The sequence below is a fragment of the Thalassophryne amazonica genome, chromosome 22 (assembly GCF_902500255.1).
Source record: "Thalassophryne amazonica chromosome 22, fThaAma1.1, whole genome shotgun sequence".
Lineage (NCBI taxonomy): Eukaryota > Metazoa > Chordata > Actinopteri > Batrachoidiformes > Batrachoididae > Thalassophryne > Thalassophryne amazonica.
In genome coordinates, this window is record NC_047124.1 from 28149639 (window position 1) to 28164488 (window position 14850).

Genomic DNA, 14850 nt, shown 5'->3' on the forward strand with positions numbered 1-14850 from the left:
TACTGTTGTTGAAATGGTGTAGAAATCTTAAACATACAATGTCTGGTAAAGAGGTTCCCAGTGGACACAAAAGCTTACTTTCCACTAATCATTAGATTTGGCAGAACTTCAAATGTGCATGACCTGCACAGACACCTACAGATCATTACCAAACACCACTTACACATTTGAGGCTGTAAATTTACATATACGTTGCCTTAAACTTTCAAACAACTCAACAGATTTTATGTTACCAAACAATAAGATTAAGATCAAAGGTTTACATACACTGATAACCAAGCCAAGGTATCTGGAAAAACATTTATGGCTCTTCACAACTCTGGTTACTCCTTTGGATCCACCTCTAAAACATGCAAGGTGCCATAATTAATACATAAAATACATGAATCTTGGGACCATGCAGACTTGACACATTTGAGAATGTTGGGGTATTTTACTGGGAAAGGGACCGATGCACTCTGCAAAATGAAGGACATGAAGAAGGCTCTATCTGGAAAATCTTAAAAAAAAAAACACATTGGTTGTCATTGGGTTTTTCAACAGAACAATATCAACTACCACCAAAGGTATCAGGTCAGTCACAATCAAGGTGTCTTAAGCTGTGTCACATTAAGACAAAAATCAAAGTAAGTACTTTTCTTTGAATTGAGACCCATTATGAAGACCAATGTCTAGTGCAACATAATCCAAAATTTTATTCATGTATCTCTTTGGTTGGTCCTTCCCTGGAAGTCGAAGTTTCAGTTTGGCTCTATATCTTTGCACTGTCTGACGCACTCGTTCCCTATGTAATTGCTTTCTTACTGGATCCTTATTTCTTCTATCTCCTTTGTTTCTTATTCTGTCCTTTTCTTTGATAGCCTCATGTCTAGCAGGGTCTCCAAGGATCTTTTCCCTATATTTTCTTGTTCGTTCGTTCCCTGATGCACCTTTTTCAGTTCTTTCTTCATTTACACCACTACTGCTGGTGTTTCGTGTTTTAGCACTTAATGTGCAAGTTCTTTTGGGCCTCTCATGTTTTTTATCAGTCCTAAACAAACAATACTTCATCCAGATTAAACTATTTGCAGATTAGATGAACCTAAAACAGACAAAATGTGAAATTGGTTGATGTGGTTAATTTGGAAATTTTGCGTAGAGTCTGTGACAAATCTGAATTAATTTATGTCTGATTATGTAACTGTCCCACTCACTATTTGAATTATAGGACTAAGTCAAATTTTGGTGTTTGTAAAACAGTATCCACATAGACCAACATTATAGCATCTTATAATTAGTATATTTTATTAAAAAATAGTGCTTTGTGTTTAAAATAATGGTTGAGCCAATTTTAGAGATATTATTCTGAATTTTGAGAAGTCTATTATACTACACCACAATTTATCACTCTGGAGAGTGTTGAATACCACAGAGGGTTGAACTAAATCAAGATGTGTAGGATACTTTCTTCTATTGTCATATAATCATCCAGGTACTATTTTAAAACTATATGTCACAGACTCTCACACATAGGGCGTGACACGCATCAGCAAACATGAACTCTGATAGTCTGTAGCATGAAACCTCTGCAGGTGTTGGTTAAACCGGTTATAAAGTTCAACACAACCGTACTTAGACCCCTCAACATGTTGGCTTTACTCGCAATACGACCAGCAGTCTTGCTTTTTGGTGTTTGCAGACTGAATCATCTCAAAATCTAACGTCATTCTAGTCAAACCAAAACTAATTTTATCTGCTCACTCAGATGCAGACTGCAGGTGTCACAGGCTCACGATAAAATGGAGACTGGATGGTTGAGACAACTAATGATATGTTACAGCAGGATTGCGGGTCCAGCATTAGATGTGGACGAGAATCTGGTCTGGCTCTGCCCATCTGATATCCAGTGCGTGAATGACATCAGTATTGGAGTCTATACCAATATAGGATTGGTTCAGGCCCATCTCGAGTTTTTCCATAGTGTTTGTACTGTGTGTATTTGGTACAATACTGGGCAGGTAGGCTCCGATAGGGATTGCTGCCAGGTCAAACGGTCCAAACCGTTGGCCGATCTCTTTGAAAGCAGAGCAGTAGCCGGTGTCACCAGCGAAGAAGAAACGATGCTTGGACCTAAGACAGACCAGCTCCCCCACAGAGACTGAACATGGAAAGGGGAGGGGTTGGGGGGCATCTTTTAATATTCAAGGTTCAAAACATTTCATTTGTGAAATCACATTAAAAACATGATGTATTATTATTATTATTTTTTTTTTTTAAATAGGAGTGCCTTATTATCATCCAGCGCAGTACGTTTGCTCCAGTGCTGAGCCGGCGTAAAAACAAACGTGATATCATCATGACTTGGGACACAGTTCTCCCCACCAATCCAGCTCCATCACGTTCTCACAGCCCATCTTCACCATCCAGTCCAGCAGCCCGAGGGGCACGAACCTAAAGAACACACACAAAAAAAAAACCTGTTAGCTCCGAGCTACAGAAACACACACGGCTGCCTGCAACTCTTTGTGATGTCATAAGGCCAGGTCTTTAAATACTGGGAAAGCAATTCAAGAAAACATTTTGAATGAGAACTTAGTTCTTCCCAGACTCAAGGTCCTCCACTAAATTCAGTCCAAATCAATCCTCCACCTTCGAGTCATCAAGCATGCGGTGAAACTAAACAGAGTCAGTTTTAGTCCGTTATTCGTACCAGCGTAGCTCCCCTCCAAAGCGAGCGTTCAGGCTGGACACGGATCCCACGTCCAGGTGGTCATAATGAGAGTGACTGATGACCACGGCGTCGATCCGCGGCAGCTGTCAGAAATACGACAAACAGGAAATCAAACTTTGTGATGTCATGTGTGATGGAGATGTTCATTATATAATCAGAGGAACACAGTGAAATAAATAACCTGCTCCACAGTGCAGGGGGGTCCTCTGAACCGTTTATGACCCATGAACTGGACCGGCGAGGCCCGCTGGCTGAAAATCGGATCAGTCAGAATATTCACACCATCCATTTCAACGAGAACCGTGGCGTGACCCAGCCAGGTGACTCTCAGTCCTGGATCGCAGCCAGACCGGTCCGGGTTCTGAACAAAGTAAGGTACCATCACCGGAAGCTCTCCATCTAGAACCTAAAGAAGCCATGCGAGAGAAGGGTGAGGAGTAAAAGTATAAAGGGTTTTTTTGGGGGGGGGGGGGGGATTGGATTATCTGAGATTTAGAGTTTAGTCACATATGGAATATTTACAAACCTCTTTACTCGCTGGGACGTTGCTGTGATTTTTGTCCAGCAACAGGAACTTGAGGAGGGTCGTGTAGGACGGGAACTGCCATGTGGGCCAGGGGTTGGTCCAGCGGCCGTGTTTGTCCCGGCAGGACTTTGTGACCTCCTCCTGTCATCAAAGTCCAAGATTACAAAAAAAAATGACTTCATGTAAACCAACAAAAAGAACACAAATTAACTCTTTACCAGCCGACACTGAAAATAAGACGACGATGAAAAAGTTTAAAGTTAAGATAAAGGAGGTTAGAGGTGGGAGAGGAGGTGGGGTCTCTACCTCCAGTCGGTAGTCCAGACGGAAGCTCTTGCGAGAAGAGCTCCCTCTCCTCGGGGTTGTGACCTCTCCACCCTCAGTGCCTCTCAAAATGCCACCATCCACCTACATGGAACACGTGCACACAGAGAAGAGGAGAAATGGCTCACGACACAGATGGTGGGATATGGGCACCGTTCACACGCCAGTGCACAGTAAACTAGAGCACCGCATTCGCTGAGCACAAACCTCTGCCAACACTAGTTTCCAATTCCACAAAATTTTACCTTGGAAAACATTTTCACGGTCAAAGTCCTGTTAGAACTGACTTTTCATAAGCTAATAAGTAGGATGTGATCAAATGTCAGGAGTATGTACAGTAGTGTTCAGAATAATAGTGCTATGTGACTAAAAAGATTAATCCAGGTTTTGAGTATATTTCTTATTGTACATGGGAAACAAGGTACCAGTAGATTAAGTAGATTCTCACAAATCCAACAAGACCAAGCATTCATAATATGCACACTCTTAAGGCTATGAAATTGGGTTATTAGTAAAAAAAAAAGTAGAAAAGGGGTGTTCACAATAATAGTAGTGTGGCATTCAGTCAGTGAGTTCCTCAATTTTGTGGAACAAACAGGTGTGAATCAGGTGTCCCTTATTTAAGGATGAAGCCAGCACCTGTTGAACATGCTTTTGTCTTTGAAAGCCTGAGGAAATGGGACGTTCAAGACATTATTCAAAAGAACAGTGTAGTTTTATTAAAAAGTTGATTGGGAGGGGAAAACGTATACGCAGGTGCGAAAAATTATAGGCTGTTCATCTATGATGATCTCCAATGCTTTAAAATGGACAAAAAAAAAAAAACAACAAAAAAAACACAGAGACACGTGGAAGAAAATGGAAAACAACCATCAAAATGGATAGAAGAATAACCAGAATGGTAAAGGCTCACCCATTGATCAGCTCCAGGATGATCAAAGACAGTCTGGAGTTACCTGTAAGTGCTGTGACAGTTAGAAGACGCCTGTGTGAAGCTATTTTTTGCAAGAATCCCCCGCAAAGTCCCTCTGTTAAATAAAAGACGTGCAGAAGAGGTTACAATCTGCCAAAGAACACATCAACTGGCCTAAAGAGAAATGGTGGAAATTTTGTGGACTGATGAGAGTAAAATTGTTCTTTTTGGGTCTAAGGGCCGCAGACAGTTTGTGAGACGACCCCCAAACTCTGAATTCAAGCCACAGTTCACAGTGAAGAATGGTGGTGCAAGCATCATGATATGGGCATGTTTCTCCTACTATGGTGTTGGGCCTATATATCGCATACCAGGTATCATGGATCAGTTTGGATATGTCAAAATAAAGCCACTGACTTTAAACGTCTTCTGACATCTTTGCTTTAACTCAGATTGTGGATAAACCAACCCACAATGCTGGACACACTCTGGACTTGATTATCACTCATGGGCTCATAGTGTCTCTTACAGAAATATCAGACACTCCCATTTCAGATCATTTCTCAATTCTTTTTGATGTTCTTGCTCCTCCACCTGTCAGTAAGCCTCCCGCCCCACCTTCTCGCCGCAGGATATTACTTCTTCAACTGCTGGGGAATTTGCAACTGCTTTTGTGAATATGGAGATTTCTACTTATTATGAAGAATCTCTCCCTCAAGGCCTAGATAGCCTTTTATCGTTTTTCCATACCACCTGTACTGGGATCCTTGACAAAATTGCTCCTTTTAGGTGCAGGTCTTCTAAACCAAGGGCTGACCCCTGGCTAAATGACACTACTCGTGCAACCAGGCAGCGCTGCAGACACAGAACGTCGCTGGAAGAAGGACAGACAACGTGTCATTGGAGATTCTTAAGGACAATCTTGCTCAGTATCAGAGGGCAGTGAAGGAAGCTAAATCCCAGTATCTGTCTGACATTATTTCCACAAATGGACATAGCCCTCGTGTTGTTCAACACAATTAATTCAGTTGTGAACCCCGCACCCCTCATTTTGAAAATGCCACTGTTTCTACCTGTGAGGACTTCTTACACTTTTTTGTGGATAAGGTGATGTCAGTGAGAGCACTGAGAAGCTGCAGAATCAATCTGGAGGAGTCTGTTACTACTGTGCACTCTGCAGTTTGATCATTTTGATCCCATCACTGACATCCCTCACTGACATTGTTAAATGATGAGGGTCACTAACTGCCCTTTAGATTTTCTTCCTGCTAAATTACTGAAAGAAGTGTTCACCACTGTTGGCCCTTCCCTTTTGATTTTAATTAATATGTCTTTAAGTTCAGGATGTTTTCCTGACGCTTTCAAACATGCTGTGGTGAGACCATTGCTTAAAAAAACCACGCCTTGACACTTCTGTTCTATCTAATTTTAGACCTGTGTCAAATTTGTCTTTTATTTCAAAAATTATTGAAAAAGCTGTTTTTAAACAGTTGCAAGTGTTCTTAGATAGTAATTTTATTCTTGAAAAATTTCAGTCAGGGTTCAGAACAAGGCACAGCACAAAGTCACAATGATGTGGCTCTGTCGCTTGATGCTAAATGTCCAGTTCTTTTAGTGCTTCTTGATTTGACAGCAGCATTTGATACTGTTGATCACAGGATTATCTTGTCTCGTTTAAAGCACCATGTTGGCATTTGTGGCACAGCATTAAAGTGGTTTAGTTCCTATCTAATGAACAGAACATTTTCTGTCATGATAGGTGACTTGTCCTCCTCTGTTGCAACCTTGTCTTGTGGAGCCCCAGGGTTCCATTTTGGGCCCCATTTTGTTTTGTCTTTATATGTTACCACTGGGCTCCATTATGGAGAGACATAACATGTCTTTTCATTGCTATGCAGATGACCTGCTGCCAGTGTCTTCAAATACAAATGACGCTATCAGACGTTTGTCAGACTGCATGGCTGATATAAAGCTGTGGCTACAGCAAAATTTTCTCCATTTGAACGAGGACAAAACTGATTACATTTTGTTTGGTGACCCTGCTCTTCTAGGTTCTGGTTTGTTGTCTGCGTCTTTGAAACCTATAGTAAGAAATCTTGGGGTGGTATTTGACAATTCTTTAGATTTGACAAACAAATTGACAGCGTGGTAAGAACAAGTTTTTATCAGTTGCGTCTTTTATCTAAGGTTAAACCATTTTTAAACCACACTGACCTTGAAAAAACTATCCACACTTTTATCAGCTCTAGAATTGACTATTGTAATGCCCTTTATGTTGGAGTTCCTCAGACATCTCTGAGTGTCTCCAGCTGGTGCAAAATGCTGCAGCCTGTTTTTAACAAACATATCAAGACGTCAGCACATCACCCCAGTTCTTTTTAATTTGCACTGGCTTCCAGTCTCTTTTAGGGTTGATTTTAAAATTTTGATGTTGTCTTTAAAGCCCTTAAGGCCTGGCCCTCCTTATTTGACTGAGCTTTTGCATCCTCGTGTCTCAAACTCTTTGAGGTCTGTAAATCAGCTTTTACTGGAGGTGCCCAGGTCCAGGTCTAAACGCTGGGGTGATCGGGCCTTCTCTGTTGCTGGGCCCAAACTTTGGAATAAATTGCCCCCTGAAATGAGAATCATCTCTGACTTGGAGCTTTTTAAGTCCAGGCTCAAGACGTATTTGTTCAGGCTGGCTTTTAACACTCAGTAGCATGATGGCGCTTTATTTTATGTTATTAAATTTTTTATGCATATTTTATTTGTTTTGTAATGGTTTTACTGCTGGATATTTGTTTTTACCATGTTTGTTTTTAAATTTTGTTGTAAAGCACTTTGGTCACTTTGAGTGTTGTAAAGGGCTCTAGAAATAAACTTGATTGATTGATTGAAAATACTTGAAGAGGTCATGTTGCCTTATGCTGAAGAGCACATGCCCTTGAAATGGGTGTTTCAACAAGACAATGACCCCAAGCACACTAATAAACGAGCAAAATCTTGGTTCCAAACCAACAAAATTAATGCCTCGCAGATGTGAAGAAATCATGAAAAACTGTGGTTATACAACTAAATACTAGTTTAGTGATTCACAGGATTGCTAAAAAAAGCAGTTTGAACATAATAGTTTTGAGTATGTAACGTCAACAGCAGATGCTACTATTATTGTGAACACCCCTTTTTCTACTTTTTACTAATAGCCCAATTTCATAGCCTTAAGAGTGTGCATATCATGAATGCTTGGTCTTGTTGGACTTGTGAGAATCTACTGGTACCTTGTTTCCCATGTAACAATAAAAATATACTCAAAACCTGGATTAATTTTTAGTCACATAGCACTATTATTCTGAACACTACTGTATTTAGTTCATGTACATGAAGTTTTTTGTGGTGTTGTCAGGTTTTTTCCCTCAAATTTTTCAATTTCTGAATTATTTTTCCAGATCTTTTTCCAGAACACTGGTTATCTTTGCTATGCACAATTTGTCATTGCTTTTACGTACTTGGTTTCTGACTGATAACTGGAACACAGACAAACAGGCATAACACTGGAACCTCCATACAACTGTGGTGGTTGAGATATAATGCAACATGTACACCAAATGGGCTTTTCAATAATAAATTCAAATGCCCACAAAACCTGCAATCGAGATCAAACTTTGTCAGGTGATAGTGAGTGCCAGTCTGACTTCACTTTCAAATATGAGAATGACTGGGGCATGTTTAATTAAGATATAAATTAAATGGGGTTTTCAATGTTAAATTTAAATGGCCACAAAATCTGTATTCTGGGTCAGACCCGGATCAAACTTTGTCAGCCAATAAAGGATACCATTCTACATAGTAAGTCCCTTCGGCTGCTCCCTTGTTTGCACTCGGGGTCACCACAGCAAATCCAAGGTGGATCTGCATGTTGAATTGGCACAGGTTTTTACACCGGATGCCCTTCCTGACGCAACTCCACATTACATGGAGAAATGTGGCAGGGGTGGGATTTGAACCCGGAACCTTCTGCACTGAAACCAAGTGCATTAACCACTTGGCCACCACCCCTGCAGGATACCATCCTACATAACACTCTCAAATATGAAAGAATTCTGATCTTTGACAGAGTTATCAATTTTTGAAAATTTGTTCAACGCATTTCCAATTTTCCAAGATTTTTCCTGACTTTGACCTTTAACCTATGACCCTGAAAATTTAATCAGTTCTTACCTATCAGGATATGAATCTTCAGTAAAAAAAAAAAAAAAAAAATCCATGATATATGAAAAACTGTGGGTTCACAAACAAACAGGGGCAAAAACATAAAACCTGACAGATTACATTGTGATCTGTCATTAAAACACTCCTTTTATGGTATTTTTGGGTTTGTGGCACCTTAAAGAATGACCAACTTGGCAACAACTATTCACACAAACACTCGTTGAAAATAACCCTTAGATTAGTTTATGTTCAGTGAAGTAAAAATAAGCAAGCAGTGAGGCTCAGAACACATAAATCAAAATCTGAATACGTTAAAAAAAATTGATCATGGACTTTTTCAAGGGAATCCTTGACATGAATCGGAAAACACTGTGTTGTGCGGTGAGTTGGTGCAGAATGACCATCAGTGTATCAGTTACCTCCACCAGACCTCTCTCCTCCAGCTCTGTTTTTCCTGATGGCTTCTCCATGGGCTCACTGCCAAACCTAATACACACACACTTTTAAATTTTACTCTTGCAGGGAAAATGCTGAGCATACTGCCGTCTGAGTCAAGCACAACAAATAATACTCCACAACCAGAATCAATCCAGTGGGGGCCGTATGCCTTGCTGTGTGGTGACATACAGAAGCAAAAACGTCACACCATCCAAATATCTATGAACCCAACAGTGGAGACAAGACAAGCACATGTCTAGATGCAAAGATGCGGTGTAGTGTACTATCCATAAGATTTGTTTTGTTTTCAGCTGAGTCCGTATAAAGGTCACAGTGCATTAATGCAAAGATAATGAACACACGTTAAAGTGCATATCTCTGGTAAATGAAATGCCAAATGAGCTGACTATTCAAAATAAATAAAGATTGATAAAATATTGATGTAATAAAGGATTATTAACCGACCGTGAGGTCTGTACAGAGAAATATCAGACGTGTTGTCAGTACCGCCCGAGCAAAGTGAGGTCTGCGCGAAAAACACAGAGGTGAGGGACGCACAGTGAATGCAACAGCTAGCCAGCTCGTCTGGCTGCTGCGCTCTGATTGCTTCCTCTGTCTTTTGTTATGAAATAATGCTGAATTTATGTGGAAATGATTGTTGTACAAAAGCTTCAGATATCTGTCTCTGAGACAGATGATGATTGGAGTGCATTTTTAAGCAGAATTAAGATAATCTGTGAACCGCAGCTGATGACTCATGCGCAGTGAAGACAGGGTGGACAGATTTTTAGGGGGGTCCATTCGGTCGGTGACACCAGCCCCAGCCATTTAACAGCATTACCTGCGTGACTGTGAACAGACAAATGTCCGATGGAAGCAACACTGACCGTCATGTCTTCCTATAATTTGATTTTTTTGAAAGGAGTTAACCTTAGAACCGGAGCAGGAACAATATCCTGCATGGCTGCTGTGTGCAAACACAGGACGAGAACTCAGTGGCATCTCTCAAGGCATGTAGTTATTACTTTGTACTTTCAATCTTATTAGACATATTGATGTGGGGTTTTCTTTTAATACAAAAGCAAACCGGATTGATGTACGACAGTACAGATAGCTAAAATTCAGTACCCAACGTTACTTAATGTTTATGGATAAAATGGTGATTAACCTGTTGTGCATTTTTCTGAGGCACTCTGGCTGAGTTTACTTTGACCAAGTTAAAGATTTGGAAGAAATAATTTATAATAGGGTTTTTTAGAAGTTGTTTTTTTTAGAAGAACACTGACTGGAGCGAGATATGCACGTTAAGTGACGAGATCCTCCCATTCCGGTTTGGACATTGACTGCTGAAAGAGCTGCAGTGCAAAAGCAGAAACTGATCTAGTTGCTTCCTCATCCCCCTCAAAACATGAGGCAACAACCACGTTCCAGCTTTAAGCAATGACTTTTTGTCTGTGCAGCTTCTTACTGTCAAACTTTGAATGGAAAGTGGAGAAAACCAGTAAATATATGACAATATGAAGTCCGCAAGCACAAGTAGACTTAATGAGAGACCTCCTTATCCTCACATTATCCAACAATCACAGCGCACATGTGCTTATTAGCCGTGATCCTGCTTCATTAGCACTTCTCAACCATTCCAACTTCACATAAACACACCTAACAAAAAGCCCGCATCTGGCATGACACAACCAAGAGGCTGATCCAATATTCCAGACACACCAGCTGACGTGGTGCCTCTTCACATCCATCAGAGAACTTGAAAACGTCAACAGACTTTAACAGCATACAGACGCTGGGACAACAATGGAGCTCTGTGCACCGTGACCAAAACAAAGGCCAGCAAGTCTGATGTGATGACACAAACAACAGCAGCAGCCTCAAGTCAAATTAAACACATGCATGTCAAAGTGCAGAAACTGTACAGCAATTTCTCTGACCAACCAAACCCTTCCAGAAAAGAGCAACAAGAATAAAGTTTGCCTGAAACTGTTGAACCAATTTACACTCCAAATGCCAGAAAGTAAAAAACAAACAAACAAAAAACATACTGAGCAATATTCAACAAAACAATGGTGTAAGACAGACGAAAAGGTTGCGAGTTTAAATGTCAAGTTTCACATTCTCCTTGTAAGTCAAAGTTGCATCAGAAAGGGTAGAAATCAGTGTTAAATCAAGATGTGGATCCACACCAGATTCACTATGGTAACCTGTGCAAACGAGAGAAACTAAAATATAAATATTTTCTCCACCAGAGTCACCAAAATGCATTTCAATCAAAACGCTGAAAAACAAACCGCCAACTTTTATCAACTCAGGTTTAAAGCCCCGGTCACACGACACTAAGGAAGGACACCGAAGCCAAAACGAAATAAGAAATCTGGACTTATGTTGGCTTTCAGGGAGACTGTTTAACCATCGTCCAGCTTTGTTCCTGTAGCTGCCATTTGTCAGAATTTCCAAACTGTTGAAAAATGTGAATGAATCCCGACGACAACTTCAATTCATCTGTAATCCATTTTGCTTTCTGTCTTGATGGTTCCTCATCGTTTGCGTAGTTCCCGCAGTCAGCATTTTGTTTGATTGTCGTCCAACCTCTCAAGTCTGACGTTGCACGAACACTGACGATATCTGAACGGATCAATAACTAAAGATTCGATGAGGTGAACGTGGCTCATCCATGTGTGGGATGAAAAGCAATGTTGTCATACAGAAACAATAGCAGCAAGAACGTTTTAACAACTATTTACGCACGTTCGCATGCCCTCTGTGGCCAGAGAGGCTGTGTGCACGTTCGCATGCTGTCTATGCCTGGAACGTTCCAGCCACAACAGCATGCAACGTGCGTGTGCGCATATGTTGTTTTTGTGAAGACTGACCTGTGGTCAAAGACAACTCTCGCACCTGCAGGTGATGTGGAGAGCGCACATTGGCTGCAGAAATGATCACAGGCTGGCACACGGTCTGATACCCGCTGTCAAGTAACGTCATCATGAATGTTTTTTTTTTATTTTGTTTAAAGCGTCGAGGTCGCCGTTTGCTTGTTTTTCTTTTGTTAGTTTCGGTTTTGTTTCGTTCTTTTATGCGATCTGGACTCAGGTTTTCGGTGATGGAAGAAGTACCCGCTCATTCGTCCACTTTTTCTCAACGATTTGGGACTTTTATCATTCATTCAGCGATCGCCATGCACCGTGTGACCGGGCCTTTAAGGATTCAGCATTCCTCCAATGTGATGATGTCACCCACTATGCAATTGTGCTCCCCAGTGACAGGAAATGGAATAGGTATTCAAGTCAAGTATAACAATAATGTTACAGAAACGGATAATCCTGCTTCTTTGTCAAATGGCAATGTTTTTTTTACACTCACAAGAACAAAAAATGTGCTATGCATTTAGATTTTTGGAAAATTTGACAAAGAATCGACTCCAGAAATGTTTATTTTATACACTATTTTGAGGATAAACTTGGACACAAAAAACGCATAACAATCTTTAAGTAATTTTTTGTGATGTAGCTCACACTGCTACTACCTTTACATGCACACATTTTTCAGTCACACATAGTCCAAACTATACCTTTTTGGAATTTTTATGTTCAGACAAATAATATGGTATAGTTTTCAATATGATTGGAGCATTTTTAAGTTTTGATCCCTGTGTAATTCTTCAATACCTGACCGTGTATTTGTGCCGAATTTGGTGCTTCCATCACCGACTGGATTTTTTTTTTTTTTTAATTAGACAACCATGCAAAAAAATTTCACTCATATACAACAACAAAACTCAGAAACAAAGTAGTCAAAGAAAAAAAAAGACAGTAAACAATTGATTAAAGAGACTGAAGAATTCTTCTGGAAATATTCCGTTATCTGCTGCACTAGAGCCAGATAATGATCTGGAGTAAGTTTTAAATATAAACTTTAATATGGACAAACACACAGTGATCTTTGTTGTTCTTTTTTTCGCTTAAGGCAGAGCAGATTTCCGGGACTTTAACTAAAATGTGTCATCTTTGTGGAAACATGTTTAAATAAATCTGACTTGTGGTGATTTTTCGTCACTTCCTGTGAACAGGTGCAGCGAACTCAAGAAATTAAGCCAAATTATGACTAAATAAAATAAATTACGACTAAATAATCAGGATAAAACATACAGAATTTCGTTTTAAAGTAAAACGTACTGAGCTAAAAACGGATTTATGTGCCCGAAAGACTAAAATAAAGCAGGCATGAACATTTCAAACATTAGCGAGTAGCACCGACACGCTAACGACGAAAAGCCAATTCCCAAAAAAGAGGAACTGGAAGAGGAAAAACCACAAACAAGGTATATTTACCTGAAAATTTCAGCGCTCGTCTCAAGTTTCTTTCCTCAGCGAGGCGACATGTTTGCTGCGCTTACGTCACCGTGACGTCCGCGTTAACACGAGCCGCGCGCGGTTGGCGGGAACGATACGGTTCCCGAACCGAACCCCTTCGATTACAGTTACCGCACGGACGTAAAGTGGTTACGTAACGTTAACAGTTACTTGGCGTTTTTCAAACGCGATGGTTTGAGGTTCACCTGGCGCAGCTCAGTCTCTGACGTCACTGCTGGAAAAAAAAAAAGCGTAGTCACGTGACCGCCCAAGGAACCCAGTCAGCAGGCGATTTTGGAAATAATGCGACTAAACATACACATTTTTGCTATTTTCTACACTTAAACACACGATAAATAATGACCGTGTGTGCCGTCCATATTTTGAATAAGGGAAGCAAGTGAAGTTCACGTGAGAAACCGATTAAAATAAGACAGAATCCTGGTGGTGAGTTTTCTGTTGCTGGAAGAAACTATTTTTAAAATCACTCGGGCCACGGCTTTTAGTTTTTGTATGAAGCATGTAATTTCCAACTTACCATGAATGCGTCCTGATGGAGGACAGCAGCGTTTTCAGCCTGAACAAAGCGGCTGCTTCCAGTCGAGTTGAATATTTATTAAAACGCTCATAAGAACGCCACAGTAACAGCCGCAAAGGTTTGAACAACACTGCGTACATTGTGGCTCCTTGTATCGGACCATATTTGTTAAAAATACACAATAACGTACATGCGAGAACTCACACCAACACGTTTGACCAAACTCTGTACGCTGCGTTCAAACACCCTCGGAATCTGAAAACTCGCTGAACTGCTCTACATTATTGCCCAATGGCAACCCACGAAACAGAACTACCTTTTAAAAAAAGTGGATTTTTTTTCTCCTTATTTGGCTCTTTACCAGATTATTTTTGACCAATACCTTTTTATTGAACCACCTCTCAGCATAGCATCAGGGCATGTAGTACAATGGAACTCTTTCATTCAACATTAAATCCCATTTTCTCCACAATTAACACAACAGACGATGCTGTATATGTAAAGTTAATGACTGTGTTACAGATTAATGTAGCGCTGAGTGCCACAAGCATATGCACATAAGCAACATCAATACACTCTGGTCCTCAAGTACAGAGCTATCCTACAGTGATATGACACACGAATGTTTCATCTGTGAGACAATTCAAACACTACAATAGAGAGAAGAACAAAAAAATAGACCTGTTAACTCTCCAAATTGTGCAGTTCTAATTGGGATCTTGTGAAATCAGAGCTTTCTTTACCTTTGAGGTAAAGACAACACACGGCTTGTGTTAAATTTCCTCACAGCCAAATGGCTCCAAATGTTCTGCGTGCAGAGAGAGGAAGAAAAAAAAAACCAAATGCAGTTGAGCA

The 14850-nt window shown here is 40.4% G+C and overlaps 1 pseudogene; it reads right to left on the reverse strand.

Annotated features, from left to right (window-relative positions):
* Positions 1 to 1838: 1838 nt before the first annotated feature.
* LOC117504492 lies at positions 1839 to 14770 on the reverse strand (annotated as a pseudogene).
* Between the last annotated feature and the right edge of the window lie 80 nt (positions 14771 to 14850).